General features: G+C 37.2%; 1 long non-coding RNA gene across 1 annotated transcript; it reads right to left on the reverse strand.

Moving 5' to 3' along the window:
• Positions 1–215: 215 nt before the first annotated feature.
• On the reverse strand, positions 216–17397 carry LOC308385760. Its single transcript, XR_013969630.1, has 3 exons — positions 17280–17397; positions 6383–6984; positions 216–6306 (listed from the first exon to the last, which is right to left on the reverse strand). It is a non-coding gene; the product is annotated as an uncharacterized lncRNA (long non-coding RNA).
• Positions 17398–19135: the final 1738 nt, after the last annotated feature.

The raw sequence follows: 19135 nt of genomic DNA on the forward strand, positions 1-19135 counted from the left end.
AGTACTTTTACTTCATGAACATTTAGATATTAATGCTTTTATTGCATGATACCTTAAACTTATTATTGCTACTTATACTATGTTATTATTAATATTACACTTATTTTATCTTTGTTGGTTTATAGATTTAGATGATATTTATAGATTTTATAGATTTGAATATTATCCATGCATAATATAATAAAACATTGAATCTGCAACAATATTATAATGACAGTGTATACAGTGATAACATATTTTATCAGACTTTTATTCAATTATTTATTTATTTTTACAGTTCAGTATTTGTACTTGTTTCCAGTGAATAGGCTTCTTTCACAGCTGAAGTAACTTTTCACAGACGCATTTGCTAAACTCCACTCTGAAAAACAACAATAACAAAAAAGTACATGGCTCATTACAGCACAGCTCAAAGAATAACTGTGTTTTTAAGGCACATCTAATAAACTCATCTGTATGTTAACGCCAACTTCATCTGAGTCCTAATCAAGCACTGAGATCAGCGTATGAAAGAATAAATGGATGAAATGAAGCTGGCATGGTGTTAATCTTAACGGTAGTTATGGAGAAGGCGTCCCTGTATGGACAATGACAAATACATATCGAAGCTGCAGCTATTTAGGGATCGTACAGAACGAATAAATACCTGAGATGAAAGGTAGACACAGAGACTGGCTGATGTAATCAGTGCTGCCACAACGAGGGCTCTCCATCATTGCAATCTGTAGATTGCAATAAAAGTTCCCAGAATTGCACTGAGCAACCCAATCTAAACCAATGGACAATCACAGCCTCTGATCTCAGTCCCAATTGAGACATATCCCAGCTGAATGTCCCAGAAATTAGACCTACTTGGTGTGTTCATGATCCCGAGATGGACAGATAGAGCAGGTGTCTTCCCCCCTGTCTCTCTCTCTCTCTTTCAAACACACACACACACACACACACACACACACACACACACACACACACACACACACACACACACACACACACTTACATGCGCGTCAGTCGATAAGCTTCAGAAAAAGGTTTGTTATTTACATCACTTTATGCTGGTACAATTTTACACGGCATTGCAAAAGCCAGAGGGGGCAAAGTGAATCGCAATTAAAGGGTGACAATTAGTCGTTTGGTTATGCTGAAGTCACTAAAGCCGCACGACAGAGCAGCACGACCTCTGGCAGCGGAAAACAGCAGAGTGGGGAATGAAGGGGCGACAGAGAGGAGAGCCCCGCTTGTTCACTTGGGATGCTGATGTTGTCGGCTACAGAGAGCGTCAAAGCGCCGAGTCTATGATGTTACACGGGGCTGGTAAAAGAACCGTGTCCCGTGAGTTTTGGGACCGGCACACCAAATGAAAAAAAAAAAAAATCAGTTAAAATAGTGGGAGAAAAAAAACTTTCAAAAGCGCATTCTGTTGATTTTTCATTGTGTGATGACAATAATCTAAATATATAAAAACACACTGAAAGACTAGATACTTGTAGACAAAGCAGCATTAATTTCTATCGTTTAAACAATCCCTCATCAGGCTCTCAGTAGTTACCTCCCTGGTCATTTAATTTTTGGATGCGTCACCATTTAAAGCTGTGTGCACGTAAACATTTTACGCAGGTGCATCACCGCAATGTTAATGAATAATCTCTCATTTATCCCCTCTTCGCGTTTAGAAATGTACAGCCTGGATCGAATTAAATACTACTACTACTACTACTACTACTACTACTACTACTAATAATAATAATAATAATAATAATAATAATAATAATAATAACAATGATACATAATAATTGCCCTACGTTTTAATATTTTGTTTTTATTTTTCATTTGAAATAAAATAAAAGAATAAATAATAATGAAACAATTCCCAGCGCACGGAAATTATTTATTTCTTTATATATTTTTTAAAACCTCACGCGGTTCTTAAACGGAGCCAGATTCTGTCTGGAAACGAGTTTTGAAACGCGGCGTATTTGGAAGCAGAAAACGGCAGGTTTAATGTCCGCCCAGCACCTGTCATGACTTGGATGTTGTTGACGAGCAGGAGGTGGAACAAGAAGAAGATCTGAGTGACAAAAAAGGACGCGGGAAGATGTGAAGGAGTGAGAGATAAATGTGTATGGATCCGACCTTTCACAGAAAGTTTAAATGTGCTGGGCCAAGACCACGTGTGACCAAGGTGGCCAAGATGATAGAAATCATCATCAGAGCGGTAATTATAGTATAGTTTATGGCTGGCTGCCTTTGCCAAAAACAGTAATTGGAGCACACCTCTTCTTTTAAGCGGAGAAAGCGTTCAGCTTGGAGGATGGAGGCAGTTGTGAAAGCAATGACGGATACTATTGTCCAAAATTTGACCCTCTATTAACATCTCTTGGCAGAATCTGGATTCTGTCACCATGGAAGAAGACAAAAGTCATTTTCTCAACATACCAAATCCCCTCTTTTTAAATGCCTCCCCCACCAATAAATTGGTGGAGGCCAGCCCAGAAGCTCTTCCTTTAACACTCTCCACGCTACCACCTCTCCATCCTCCCTTTTGTTTTGCAGGTGTCTCCAATTACCTGCTAATTTGCCACTAATCTTGGCACGATTCTTAATAAACATGTTTATCCCCCCCCCTATAAAACAAAAGTTGCTGAAAATCTGAGCGCACACTGACAATAGCACTGACATTCTCCCCCGCCTTGTCATTAAACAATGTGGCGATTTATTAATTTCAGTGTAAAAGTATTGCAACCCAAGAGAGAAGTGAAGAGTGTCGGTGTTAGAGATGGATGCAGGTTGTCGGGTGGCATTTCATTATGAATTTCCTTGGTGAAAGATGAGTGCCAGGGAGCAGTCAATTCAACACAGACACGAAGAGAGAAAGAGTGTTGCTAAGAGACAGGGATGCTGCACAACTTCCATCAGGAGCTTGACTCTGACCTTATATGCAAATTAGCTTCTGCCAAATCTTTTGTGTGAAAGCAACTGCGGCGTCACAGCTACCTGGCCTAAAAATGCTTTAATATCTAGACTCCTCTTAGAATGCAAAATGCACTTTGGAAAGTGGAGCAGTGCAATAAATAAAGACCCAGGCGCACTTGTTGGGGTTTTAATGGGGTCTAAATGAAGAGTACAAAAGAAGGATGAGGGCTGCTATGAACCTTTACTTGAATTGCTCTGTGTAGAATCAAAGGCTTTCTTCCCCTTTAGAAATAATGCTCTGGGAAGGGATATTCAAGAGCTGACATGTTTTCCAAAATTGCCCAGTGCATGAAATTTCAGCTACATCTACTGCATATTAAATTTAACTGGCTTTAAACTGTCCTGTAAACATTTGTTATTTACCTTTCTTCCTAAAGCTACCTGATGAAGCAGGAGATTTTGCAGGTGGCGTCTAGAAGCGACATGGATTATTCACACATGACACATCAATACTGCACAGTTTTCTTGACCTGTAAGTCATTTAACACAAGAATGATAATGATGCTGAGGGCGGGGAGGTGGGTGGAGGTGGTCGGACAGGGCAAATAGGTTGCGACCTGCGAAAAGGGGCTGTATCAGGTTGGAGCATTTTATTTGAAGTGGACACTGATAATGGCCTTTTAGACATGCCAGGTTTGATCTTTCACCACTCAGAAGAGAGCGTAAATCAATAATCGGAGTGAGCAGTGATATGAGGTTACTGTATGAGCAACTAGTAAGCAGACGACAGCATCTGCACATGGCTTAATTGGCTGGACATTTAATGGGGTCAACATGAGAAAGAAATACAGATTCACTTATCAATAGGGAAATGTTTTGGGGGGTTCTGTCATGGAGCGCTTCAAATCAAAACCATTGTGCAGCGATTGTACGTTTTAATGTTTGGTCTTTACGCACGAAATAAACACTTTTGGAAATTTAGAAATTATGATCACAGCCAGCTCTTCACAGATTAACTTGCGGGAGCAATGAACACAACTTCAAGGCGCAAGCATAAAATAGCCATTTTAATCAAAGCTAAGTGAAATATAGATCCCTCTCCTCCTGGGGTTCTTCACATTATGCAGAGATACAGACAGAAAGAGAGTGGGAGGGAGAGAGAGAGAGGAAAAAAGAGAGGAAACGGAGAGAGAGAGAGTCCAATACACTACTGTGTTCAAAGCCAACCTTGTCAATAGTACTCACAGTGGGCTAGGGGAGTGTAATAGCACTTCCCTGATTCTACATTGATATCATATAATCCAGTGTGCCCTGTTTCAGTATCATATTTATCTAACCTGCTGGGGGACAGGGTAAGGGGGACAGTGTCCCTGCTGCTAGGAGCAGACACATTACACACTGCCTCGTGTATTCTTATTGATTACTCCCAACCCACAGCCCAGGGACCATAATTTAACTCAGCAGGCACTACAGTTAATACTGGAATTCAAACATTCCATCTACACTTCAAGAGACAAAAACAATTGACACTTTAAAAATGTGCAGGGCCTCTCTAAATGGGATCTGAAGGGAATGGATCTCCATTTTCTGGTCTGTTTTTTTTTTTTTTTTCTTTTCCTCTCTCCTACTTCAGTCTCCTGCCTGCACCACTACAGCATTGTTTCTGAGCAGAACTGTGAGCAAACAGCTTTAAATGAATTGCAGTGAGTCAAGGAAACTGGTAATCAAGAAGGACATGAAAAGATACATACATTCTTTTTCTTTTCTTTTCTTTTCTTTTCTTTTTTTTTTTTTTTACAAAAATGTTCTTTTAATGCTTCAAATATCTGGAAAAAAGCATTGATAATAAAAAGCCAAAAAAAAAAAAAAAGCAAAACAACGACAAAAAGAGCATTTTCTAACTCCAGATAAAAAAAATAAATTCCTCTGGTAAAGTTTGAACACTGAAAAAAAAATGACGAGATAACAAAAAGCACTATTGACATGACGTGTGAGGGTGGTGTGCCCTGCTCAGGAAATCACAGGTACCAGCAGTGGCAGGAAAAGGAAGCTGCCTAGTTTAATAAGAGTGTTTGAAATGTAAACATAAGCATAACATTGAAGCTAAAGTAATTAAACCCTTGCGAGGTTATGCAGGAGAAGAAAAAATCTTTTGCAGGACTCTTTGTTGGTGACCAAGTATGGGGATGTGGACTAAATCTATGTTGTTGCTGATCATTTTTAAAGCATACTGAAAGAACCTGTCTCTGTAAAATGTTGAGCCAGGAATGAACACTATTCATTCGAAGGACATTCCTTCATTTGCTGTTTTTGATGATGGTGGTGCAGGCACATTTCTAACTCGCTGCTCCCATAGGTGTTCAGTTAAGTTGAGATGTGGTCACTATGAAGGCCATATGAGTCACATCATTTTCATACTCATCAAACCATTCAGTGACCCCTAATGCCCTATGGATGGGTGCATTGTTACATTAGAAGAGACCCCTCCCATCATGATAGAAATGTTTCATCACAGCATAAAGGTGATCATTCGGAACAACTTTGTATTGATTTCTAGTGACCGTCCTCTCTACGGGGGCAAGTGGACCAAAATCATGCCAGCAAAAGGCTCCCAGCAGCATATCAGAGCCACCAGATCTCCTTAGCGTAGGGGTCAAGGGTTTAGATGTATGAAAAATTATTTGTTGTCCTTTTTACCATCTATTGAAACCAAGTAACAAGCAAAAAAAAGCAACAAAAACAAAATTATTGGTAATCCTGTAAGATAGATTATCCCATCAATAACTATTTCATAAACAAATCTACAAATTCAGAAAAAGTGAGACCTCAGTTTCTTTCAAACCGAGGTCTCATTTTGATTCGGAAAACGATCAAGCCTTAGAAATAGACAAATCTAACATAGACTGTCACACTTTTTTAAAGCTAAAATGAGCATCACAGGGGATTAATATGCATTAATTAAATTGACTCTGTTTCCTTTAATGAGAGGGAACGGATTTGATGTTAATGCTGTTGATCTCACAGAGGCTTGAATCTACCTAATTAACCAGTATTTCTGTAACACACTAAAATAATCAATAATGAAAAAAAAAAGAAAAAGAAATTTCATCACTACCATGGATACAGATACCTGAAACACATGAAATGCTACCTCACCTCGTCAAAAACAGGCTTTTCAGTTTGGAAATGTTTCTTTTATTTCTTTTCTATTCACTCCCTTTCTTTTTTCATCTGGTGCAATAATTAAAATGACTGCTTTATCTCAGGTTTTAGTCATAGTGTGGCAGCACTCACTGTTGCATCTGTGTGCTGTGCAGAGATAGAGAGTCTGTGGAGGGCCAGGGAGCAGGCTCCAGCGATCCATCCATCTCAATCTGAGGCTACAGCTGACACCTTACAAAGAGGTACAATTAATAAGGGCATTATCCAGCAGTAGGCAACAATAGAGTCCTAAAGCAGAGACACCAACCTCAGGAGGCCCAGGGAGGAGAAAAAGGGAGAGTGTGTGTTTATGGGTGGGGGAAGGGAAAGCCAAAGTGCTTCAAAATGGGATGCATTACAAGCGACGTCTTCGGAACATGAATTACAATCTATTAAAACTGAGGTTTATGATGGATGATAGAGGCTATTTTGTGTGCTAAATGGGTCACATTAATTTTACTGCTCTAAAATCTTACATTTACCGAAGTTTAAATGATGAAAAGTCATTCATATTTTCAATACATCAAGTTGCTTAAGCTATGAAATTCCAGACTGGCAGAGCCGAATCTGAAAAACAAAACAAAAATGATTATTAGCTCTTTGTTTCATGACTGCTGTTTAATTTATGAAATGGTCATCATGAAATCTGAGCTATCAAATGCAGCATAACTGATAATGGAGCTCTCATGAAAGTGTCCTGTTAGTGCAGGTTGAGTGCAGCTCTGTGGTTCACAGGGGAGAGGGCGGGGACAACGCTGCACTGACATTTACAGCAATCCAGGAGTTGTTTGTGGTCACTGGACTGGAGACAAACGCTGAACCCCAAAGGTCAGAGGTTGGGGCTAAATTTCATCCACAGTGGAGGTCCCTCTGTTGGAAAAGACAAACAGAGAAAACAGCTGAGGTGTGAAGTGTTCCTGGTGTCGGGGGGATCAATCAATCGTCATGTATAAACACAAAAAGGAACACCAAAGGACTACAGACCTGCCTAAATGTTGGTACAAAAAGTGTTTAACGTCGTAAAAAGAACAATAAACACATGCAGATCAATACAAGATGACGGGTGAAATAATAATCAGAGAACGTATTCTTAAATAACTCTTAAGGCTGCTCCAGTTTTTAAAAGGAGTCAAGAGTTCCCCCCCACAGTGATCTTTTTATATTTTCCTGCTCATTCCATGGGGAAAGGATGAGCTTGGTTATGGATTAACGCTGTGATCAATAACAAGATAGGAGCCCGGCTCTCTAAGCTCAAGAAAATTAATTCGAAATGCAGTCAAACTCTTATCGACCCGCAGCCAGGGGTTGCTTTCATTGCAGGTAGTTGATAATCCACCAATATTGTGATGAGCAGCTAATCTCTCATTTGAAATATGACCTCCGCCGCACATAATAAAAGTTAAGACTGGCCATGCATTTGTTGTCCATACAGCACGGTCCCCTGGCTTTTTTGTCAGTGGTGAGATTTTGTGATCTATTCCAGGAGTTTGAGTTAATCTTCGCTTTAGAGTTTGAGTCAATTAAACCAACTTAAAACATCTTGATTAGTAGCTGCTCTGAATTAATTATATGTAAATGGCGTATAACAGCTTTCAGATAAGATTTGATTTTTTCAACATTCTTTTTTTTTGACATACTAAAACTCATTTAAGAGAAGCTTTAAAAAAGCTTTAAATAAAAGCTTGGCATGTGGAAATGCTTATGAAAATGATCATGGGTTAACTTTTGCATACTTTTTTTTTTTTTTTATTAAAAACACACCAAACAAATTAAGGGTTTGCTAAACATACAGCATTAGAGGTCTGAAGGAGTCCATCTTCAAACTCAAAAAGCAAATTTAATCAACTCTCATAAATTTAACTTTTGCAGGTTTAAATTCTTTCAAAACATTTCACATAGGTGATGAGAATCGCAATTTGTAATAATGTCCTAAATGTCATCAAACATCAATTTACTGGAGTAGCAAAAATGTTCCAGCAGAAAAGAAATCACTCTAGTCTTCTAGATTTTCTTCCAATTTCCGTTTACTTTCATTTACTTGGGCAATAATAGGAACAGCAGATAATGGCGATGAAGATGAAGGCTATTTAAATGTTGTGTTAATTATTATGCATCAAAGACAATTAATATTCAGTCTTCCTTTTCAATCAACAAATCAAAAGTTGTCCCTCCATGACACGGGGCAGCTCTTGTGATGTATCTTGGTCACCTCCAGCCAACATTATGCACAAACCTTAATCACTGAAGAGCCCGAGGAAAAGTGGTGTTATGCAAGTTTCAAATCAGAAGCCCAACAAAGCAGGTTAATTGATGATCAACATAGTCTGACTTTAATGAGGCCACGTTGCCCATGGCCAGGCCCAGTCCAGGGTATACGGGACTTTCTCCTGACTGCTCCACTTTCTTTGATCTTGTTTGCTTTCTCCACTGCTGGGACTGTCATTGTTGGTTTTAATTACTTCACCACCAAATGGTACAGATAAAAGATAGGTGTCTGTAATTAATAAAATCTCCATAAATTTGAATCACTAACCAGTCTCATTAGCTTCTGCCTTTTGTTTTGACTGAAGTTCTCATGTCATCTTTTTCCAGCTCTAACTATACAGAATAATATTACTTAGCCGAAGAAATCACTTGATATGCACCATATTTTCTGATAATCAAATTCACTGTAGGTAATTAAATGCAGCACATACTGTAGTCCTCCTGCAATGATTGAGGTCAGCCTGAAGGAAATGGCAATTGTTGTATTAAACCAATATAACACTCGAAAGTCTTTTCAATTAGTCATTTCTGAGGAACACTGGATGTCGATTTTAGTCAAGCTCAAAAACATAATCAAATTGTTGAAGAACTCATCTTTGATCATGTGTAATCAGGATCAGGGCTGTGTGATGCATCCCTGGGCCACAAACTAAATGAGTTGCAATGCTGCTGGCACTTACTGCTTTGGATGGCAGTCAGCTTGGCAGTCACAGAGCTGCAGTGTATTCACATGATAAAAAAAGCACAGTTACACAGAGGGGCATTTTGGGGGGAAAACACCTGTTGTTTTGGTGACTTTGAATACGTTAGCATTCTGATCAGATATGTGTTTTTAATGTAATCCCCCACACCCCCGCCTTTTCTTTTAAAGTTATTTCTTTTTCACAACTTGAACAACAATCTCTCAGCAAAAAAGAAAACAAAAACTTTATTCTTGAAGAGTTTAACACATTTCAAACACAATTTTGATTACACATACATCATTTTTTCAGGCTCACACCATTAAAAACAGACTTTATATTCAGTCATTCGGTCCATATTAATAATTCATTGCATTACAACATAAAGCACCTGTATTTTAAATATAATAAAGACATCCTTCCGTAAACGTACTTTTTCTGTTTACCTGCAGCGTAAAAATAAAGCTATTCTCAATTATAGCACATCAGGTCAGACACAGGGAAGCAAGTCTTTGTTGCTTTGTGACAGTGCTCTATAATCTTGTAGAGAACAGCCTATCATTACCAGGCAGTGTGGTAATAGACTGACATGGATGCTATGGGGAGCAATTGATTCCACACATCAATCAGTAGGGAAACTCGCCTTAACGATTGCAGAGAAGTGGTTTGTTTGTCCTCAACATCGCGATAAATGCTAACACGAAGTGGTGCACAATATCTGCAGCTGAAAGCAGGGGCAGTTACTCATCATAAGAAATTCATTAGTCAACCCCTACTTTTCCCAGGTCCTTCTTCTGATATTGTCAAGCAATGTTTAATACCTTAAAATGTGCACTGATGTTCCCCAGCTTAGATAAAATGACAAAAAAGTGGCTACCAGCAACAAAGGAGTGATCTTAGTTTACATTTCAGACCATTAATCATGCATATCAGTGATTTTTTTTTTAAAGCCTACAACACCGGATTTAGTAATCCTTGTTAATAAGCTATGTTTCAAGTCTACTGATGATAAAATAAACTACTAAAGAGATATTTTTAATATTAAATTTTATGATTCATTTTTAGTATATTCACTAATCCACAGATTTCTTTTTTGGACCTCAGATAATTTGCTTTTTTCTACTAACAAACAAAACTTTTGCCTTTTTAAAAAAATAAAAATAATACTCTATGTCTTTATCGGTGCCAGTTAGTATAAAAGTCACAGCTGGATGCAGAGAATATACTATGTTCTACTCTAAAAGAGAAGGGTCCCACCTGATTAAGAAGGGCAGGGGAAAGACTTTGGCAGGCCAATGGGAGAGGTCAAGGATAGACCAACCAGCTTCACTCCCCCACCACATCATTTTTGTATGACAGCACCACCCTAAGGTTGAAGTTCACTGAGACTTTTCATGAACAGAGCGCTTAGCGTCAAACACAAGATTAAAGCGGGGGTGTCGCATCTTGGCAGGACCAAATGAAAATATCAACTGCTAAGCCCCCCTCTGAAAAGCCAAGGGACAGGTATCTAATATTAGAGAGTAAGCCTAGTTAGCAAAGGCAGCCTGCTGCTTTCCACATTCTCAGTGGTGGTCAAAAGGCCAGCCTGGCTTTGGAATTGCTTTATTGGTGAAATATATTACAGTTGAGGCCTGCAGAACTACCTTATTAAGGAGGCAGAGAAGAGATGCCCTTGTGACATATAGCAGGAACTGAGGACATTTCCATATTACAAGACAAGAAAAAAAAACCCTCTGCTTTTCACAATTTAGAAAAAAATACAAATATAACCGAGGATTATTTCACTAAAATACAAACAGTCTGATACCGCAAAATAAAACTGAAATCAAGTATGGGATAAAAACTCAAAAAGGCACCAAGTATAGTAACATTACACCCGAAATTGATCATTTTAAAATGTTAATGTTTCACGAAAGTGCTGTGAGTGTCCTGTGAAATGTAAGTTTTATATTTTAAAGCTTAGACAAGCTATCTGAGCAGTGGTAACTCTTATAGCATATTCTGGATCTGAGGGAACACATTTTAGAAAGAAGCCATTTTGTTGTACACAAATGACTTGTTTTCATCCCTCGCAGAGTAGCAACAGAAGCTGGTGCTTCAGCTCTTTAAGTGGCTTGGAAACATAAAAGAGGCTTATCTGCCCCTCTCATTTCTTCTGCCACACAATCAGATGACCTGAGGAGATCTAAAGAGAAACAAAGCCATTCAAAACTCTATCTATCTATCTATCTATCTATCTATCTATCTATCTATCTATCTATCTATCTATCTATCTATCTATCTATCTATCTATCTATCTATCTATCTATCTATCTATCTATCTATCTATCTATTATTTTCAAAATGTCAAAAAGTTTCAGTTTCTTCAATTTCTTTTTGTATTTCATTTCAAACAGACAAATTGTCCAAAAATAAAGCAACGTCACATTTAAATAACAAGAAGGCAAAGCTCATGACCTAAGTTCACCCATCCTGAAATGAAGACATACACAAATTCATCAGTCTGAAAACACAACTGTGCGGTTATAATAAGTGAAATCAATTCACTTATATATATTCATATATATGAATTCTTTAATTTACACCTTCCCACGTGTTTACTATTAAAATTGCTTATTACGGGTATTACTTTTGTTTTATCAAAATTAAAATAAAGAATAAACACACATTGTAAAATATTTAAATTATTTAAATGGATGGTGAGATTAAAGCATATATAATTAGTTTTAAATGAAATTTAGAAAAGTATGCCCCACGTACCATTCCTTCTTTTTGACATTGTAGGTAAATAAACAGCTTAAAGATATTTTCTCCATATGATCCTTGCCAACGCCTATTTTTTTTTCTTCTGTTACATCGCACTATTAATAATCAGAAACTCTAGTAAGACATGAAGCTGATCTCGAGGCTTTTCTATAATCCCTCCCCTGGAAGTGGTCTTTACTGGAAGGCTAGTTTGTGATGGGCTCACCCAGTAGCACAATGTTGCATTGGGATACAGCATTCAGCTTAAGCCAACTTATCAACTACATTCAAAGCACATCCATTGAGCTATGTGGGGAGACTTTTTGCCGATCTATTAAAAATACTCTTATCTGTATTTAGCATATGCTGTGTATGTCAGTGCTGGCAGCTTTAGACGGATTTACACTCAAAACACCTCAAGGTATTCTTGAGCTGAAACTACTGATAACATTCTGAAAGTTCTGCAGACAAGCAGGTTTTACAAATAGATAAATTCATTCAGCACGCTGCTATATCGTATATTTACTTATTGTTATTTTTTGGTGGACAATAACTGTTTTTAAATACCATTTTGCCCTTTATTTCTTTAGTGTTTTTTTATTTTTATTTTTAAGAATCATTCTTTTCCTTCCACCTGCATATAAATAAAAGCTCTTTTAAATATTTATTTATTGCTTGATCACACAAATACAACAATTTACAAAGTTAACAGAACAAGGAAATAACTTTTTGTAAGGTCATCTTGTTTTTTTTACTTTTGATAATAATAACAGTTTATTAAATATTTTTTTTAAGTTGATCTTTATTTTGTTGGGTAAAGTGAGAGAAGAGCAAAATTGTTTCTTGTAGAGAAACAAACAGTCAAACAAGGCGGTCAGTATAAAAGAATTGCTGTTGCTAGTTAACAAGAACTTTTTGGAATCCAGCAGCAAATAATGTGGAAATAATCCACGCATCAGGCTTTCGGTGCGTTTCAGTGGGAAGTCCTTCAGAGGAAACACTGGGGCTGCAGAAAGCCTCACATTCTCTCTTTCTTTCACTTTTCTTTCTTTGCAGCAGACAAGGCTTATTTGTACTGCGGGATAATTACTATTAGACATAGGCAAGCTCATGTTTACTTTAACTAAGATGTAATTACAGCAAAAATTTGTTGAAATTTTAAAAATACACAAACTGATTTAGGGCTTTCTCGGGCAGTAAGGAGAAAAAGAACATTTATTTTTCCAAATCTAAACATATGCGAGGGGAATTTATTTATTCACAGAATTATCATGGCTTAACTTGCTGTTCTGATATTTATCCATAGATTTTTGTTGTTCTGGAATATGTTTAAAATATTAATATGTTGGGGGTTTTTTTCAATTGCAGGCAAACCTTTATTTAACTCTGCTCTCTGGGCAGTAGAGGTTTGGCCTTTGAAGCGATTGAGAAAGAGCACCGTTATTCATGCTGCATTCAGTGCTGAGAACTGAGACTCCAAAAACAGCAGTATCCTCTCATACCTGTTGAGAACACTTTCATCCTTAATGGGCTCATTAGCCACATTGTTAATTGAGTGCTATTCAGGCCAACATCAAAGCTAATAATAATTGTTTACTTACTTACTTACTTCACTAAAATGGACCCAACTGTAGCATAATGCTGCTCTCTTGGAAGCTATATGTTCATAAAGGGACATATATTTATGAATAAACTGGGGGAAAAAATGGGACACTCATCATTAACAGTCTCCCTTCACACTTCACACACACAGAGAGACACACACACAGAGAATGCTGAGCCTTTTGTGGACGTTTTATATAACAAAGCTGCTTCAGTTTGACTGAAAAAAAGAAAAACGAACACACAAAAAAGTTAATTTAAAATTTACAGCTTTTGCATTTGAAACCTGTCACTGCCTTAAAAGTTTTCAATAGTTTGTTTTAATTATTTTTTTTATTTGTTTTTACTTTTTGTATAAACCCCCCCCCCCCCAAAACAAATGCATTATGGTTACGAAAAATAGACAAAGAACAAATAAATGTTCAGTGTAATTATGCAGCAACACTGGCACTAATAATTCTACAAGTACTACAAACAACTGCAATAATAATAATAATAATAACAATAATTATAATAGTAATTTATTTTTTTATTTATATATAAGAACATATATTTTATTTTTGAGTTCTTGTCCTGTAAGTTTTCTCCTCCCACGCGCTGCTGCCATATTAGTGGATAATAGGATTCGAAAATGGAAGCTAACTCATTGGAATTAAATTTATCAGCATGTGCTCAGAGGTAATAAGCTGTCAGTTATAAAATGAAGATTTGTATTTAGATATATGATAGGAAGAAAAATGAATAGGCAAAATAAATGAAGCTGCTTTACAACTAAATTACTTATTTGGAGCCAACAGACCACGAAGAGAATTATGATGATGACAATGATTATTGCAGATAATATTTTCCCTATGGAGGTGAAGATAGCAAATATGAAAAAAAAAAAGTCATGCAGGTCCATAAAGAGTTAACAGGAGGGAATGTTTGCAGAAATGTTCTGATAGAAGGAACCAAACCTTGAGGCATTATCAAACATTATAATGGAGGAAATCTAATTAGCACTAAGGAGGGATGTTGCTGTTGAAAACCAGACTCGGAAAAGTGCTGACTGACTCACAAATGTTTATATATAGAGATATAATAAGCAGCAAAGATTGCTAATTTTTAAACCTTCTGACAATCACACATAGTGCTAATTATATACATTTGTGGAAATGCTTGTAAAACAGTCTCACTTTAAATACGATTACAGCCCAGTGGGGAATCTGAATATCCATTTCAAACTGAAATTTTCATCATAGCAGGATTTCTATTTTTAAAAGGCTGAGCTGATGAAAGCTGGTCTAAGCTACACCTAGGCTTGGGGCTAAAGCAGCTGCATTTCAATTGATTAGGTAGCCATGCATGATGAAAGTTTTAATAAATGACACCATAGTCAAAACATTTCAAAGAAAACAATCCCTGCTGTATGCCAGCATACTGCAAATATGCCAGAAACCACATGGGAGAATTAGATGAGAGGAAAGTGAACACAACTGGGTAACACATAGGCAAATTCAAACACACTGAATTTAACAATATATGACAGTAAGTGTCTTATTATTGCTTATTTTTGTCTGGTTTCCCCACCAACTAATTTGTAGTTTGCGTAAGATGTCATTCTGCTATTTTTTAGGTGACTTGACAGCCGTGAATTGTTATTATTTATCTGTGCTGTGTTTTAAAGAAACTATTTTTACCAGAACAAAGACATTTGGAGAATTATAGGTAAGAATTATAAATATGTTTATGAAAAGAAACAAGCATCAAGGTTGGAAAAATCTATCTACAAAAACAAAAGTACTGAAAGCTGCTGGAGGTTTTAATATTTTAACATACATATATATATATATATATATATATATATATATATATATATATATATATATATATATATATATATATATATATATATCACTTATTGAGAGAGAGAGGGAGATGTGATAGATATGTTTTTTTTCATCTGAGGAGCCTGGTGAAAACAAGCAAAGAAAAGTGTATTAAAAATGTCGTGTCTATAGGGCTCATGTCTGATGTCTGTCAAATCATTAAAAAGGAGAGGCACTGTTATCGAATGCTCGGGATCAGCAATAGTGGTGGCACATCACTGAGATGAGGTATGTCTTCCATGGGGGCAACTTGAAGGCCTTTTGTGAATTTATAGAGTGCGATAAAATCAGCTTCATATTTCTCTGCGAAATCGGCTGATGAAAGAAGCCTGGGAGAGAATTACATGGCAAGAGTTTTGTCACCAGACTCATAGGCTTTATAGGCTGGGAATTGAAAAGGTAATGAGAAAAGCCATGCTGCAGTTTGGCTGTGTTTAATAAGTCATCATGCCGCTATCTATTGTTAGTCGCGCAGACCCCACCAAGATTGTGTTTTCACCATACTTAATACTCTGCAGCTAGCGGGCATTTCAATGGATATAATACATCCAGCGCGGAGGAGAAAGCTAGCAGCTTATAGCACAGACACCATTACACAGAGTCGTGTGATAACAGTGAACAAAGAACAAAGTCTAAAAAATGAGACTGTTCTCCAGTTGCTTCTCTTCTTGAAGAATATGTGATTGCAATTAAGATAGATAGCTTTACCCCCCCCCCCCAAAAAAAAGGCAAATTCTGGGATGGGCTAATTACACGCACAACTTACAAGTATAATTCTCCCTTTCTGCACAATGGAGTTTGTGTCTGTGCATGTGTGCAAACACACAGAATTCGGGTTGCAGTCTACAACAAGATAAAGAGTGAGGTAAATGCTGTCCTCAGGATACTGAGGATGATACTTGGCAGATGTATTTTTCTCCTTTTTAAAATTTGTTCATCTCATAACTCATCAAACAAATTTCCACCATCCCAGTGATCTCTTTATTCTTCTCACAGATTTTCTGTCTCTTAGTAAACTCGGCACACAGGAGGATAACAAAAAAAAAAAAAGCAGCCTGAAGGAAAATGAATTTAAATGTGAGCTGATGATGAATGGATGAACTGATTTTCTGGCAAGAATTAAAGCTTTGTAACGACACTTGACACAGACTGGATAAAAGGAAGAGTAAGACTAAAAAAAATTAAAAATGATAGGACTACTTTTTACAGTTTGTGTAATTACTGTGTGACATATAATGGGGCATATTTTCCATTTTGACAGCACACTCTACAGCCATCTTTTGTCTTTATGTCACTGCCTCTGGGTATGCATGAAAACAAGACTATTACTACACTCAAACCTGGCCAGACTGTTTGTTGTGCAGTTGTAAACTGCCATTTACTCACATGAGCAGACTTGTTTTAAGAGACAGGCTTGTCATATGCTCTGATCAACGAGAGTCAGTGTGAGGGATTTCTGGAGCGTGCAGAGTTTTTAACATGGAAATTGGCTGTGAACCCCATCTGCACAGGTCGGCACATCTTTGGGCAAAGCTCTGGTACTGCTGACAGGGAAAATGAACCATCAATTCTTTATAATGTGGCCTGATTATTATCCTACTTACCCCCCCCCCCCCCCCCACAAATTTAAACTGCAAATGTCTGCACTCTATAAAATCTGCAAACTCAGAGAAAGAGAAGAACTTATGTCTTCTCGCTCTTTTTTTTGGAAAAAAAACAAACATTCAAATTGAAGCACCATCAACACTGCAATTTCAAACTAAAATAACCTCATCAACTAAACACTTTTAGAAAAGTGCTTGGTGGTTTTACTAACACACTTCAACACGTTTTCCAGCATACAAAAATCCATCATATCCATCTGATATCTGAAAAGAATGCACCTCTACATCTGAGATAAAATATTCAAGCGAATTAAATGTTTTATATAGGTTTAAGGTAAGGCGCAAATGTTACTTTAACATAAAATTCTGGAACTATGAAATGATTAAAAGTATCCTACCTGTGTAGAAATGTTGATTTCCAAATCAAATCAAAACCAAAGGAAACGAAAATAAAGGTTTTTACTGTATATGTTAGGTTCTTAACAAGTGAAATGGGAGTCTGACTGTGAAATGTGATACAAACCAGAGCAAAGTTTGAATGAAGCATGTTCAGCAACTTTGGGAAGGGATCTGTCAACGGCCAATCTGAGATGTCTTTATTTGACACGACTGGTTTTGTTAGGTCTCTTGCGCCAGTCCAGCCTGCCGGTGTCCCTTTCACCCCTAAAAGCAGCTGGGCCCTGACCTCTGCAGCACTGGCCCTCAAAGCCGAGCTCTTTTCAGCTCAGGCATATAGGGAACCTCCCCATTCCCTCCCACAAGCAACATCCCATTCAGCTGCAGAGATAACTTTATTCATCTTGTGCATCATTGTATCCAGTTGAATGCAGATACTATGCAGACACTTGAGTGAATTGAACTAGCAAGCGTGCATGTGTTAAGGACAGGAAAGAAGGGGAGGTGTTATGTCTTAATTTCTTCATTTTGACAGAAAATTCATGCGTGGGTTCACTTTGAAAAGCCACCTTCAGCCGTTTCATTTCAGTGTGAGTGCTTGGAGCATACCTGAGGTATCAGATTTTTAGGAAGACGTGTTAAGATGACATTTTAGCACTTAAAATATGCAATCATGCCAAGAAATTTAAATAAATTCTGGAAATTACACCAGTGTCTGCAGATGATTTCTCTCCGTTACTGGTGCTAATTTACATGAAAGTGCTAAACAGCTATTTTTTTCTCTCTTTTTTTAAATTGGTAAACTCTGGACAGACAGCTGGCAGGGACAGTTGAGCTTATGTTCACCTGCCTAACACCAAAACAGCACCAGGACCACCCTGCTTTTCTCTCATCATTCATATTCAAGCCAGGGCCTCTTGACAAGTCTGCTGATCTCACTCAATGTTTTGTGATTTGGACAATACGTTTTTCACTGTGTGGGCAAAAATGCTGAGGCCATCACACTTCTTGAAGCCAGTCTTGTGAGACTCAACTGAGGCAGAAGGTCTCAATTCTTCCTCCTCTGTGAGAGTTATCTCTGTCTAACGCTGTGGTCAGATAGAGCATGGGATTCTCGGTTTCCATACTAATGTGGTAAAAAAACCAAACCCCAAAACATACAATTTACGTATAACTTCTGATTGAACATAAAGATTCAAATTTAAACAATTTGCTTCTCTCCTGAAAGTTTCTCATTTTAAAGCTAATATTTTCTTTTTTCTTTTATATAGAATTTGACAGAATTTCAGCAAAACATCTAAATACAAAATCCTCACCGTAACATTTTATTTATAATGCTGTTCTTTGTATAACATTATTATACAAAATACAGCATTGAGTGAACTTTTTTTTTACAAATAGAAGTGGCTTGGCTGCCCAAATAGACGTGCATTTATCATTACACCGTTTGATATTAGACATAGTTTTTCAGCTGTTTCATCACTTGTTTACAAGTCAACAAATATAAAGATAATATAAATAAATACCACAAACTTTAGGCTTTTCGCACCACTTTCAATCTGTGGTTTAATACGACGTAAAACGCAGTGGCACTCAAAAATATGATTCTCAATAAAAAGCGTGAATATTTGTGATGTAGCCAGTGGTAAAAATCCTTTTGGGGATTTCGATATCTAAAAGAGAGAGGTTTATACATTAGCGCTGTAGTTGCAAAACACTGTTGATATTCAAATGATTATTGTGCAAAATCTGGGATAAGCTTCTGTGTGAGAGCTCTTCTAAGTGCCTACAACTATTGCTAATTCCCCTCACCATTGTGGGCCGGACAAAGGCCTTAATCCCATTTCACTTTTGCAGA

Source organism: Rhamphochromis sp. 'chilingali', assembly GCF_963969265.1.
Source record: "Rhamphochromis sp. 'chilingali' genome assembly, chromosome: 2".
Taxonomy (NCBI): domain Eukaryota; kingdom Metazoa; phylum Chordata; class Actinopteri; order Cichliformes; family Cichlidae; genus Rhamphochromis; species Rhamphochromis sp. 'chilingali'.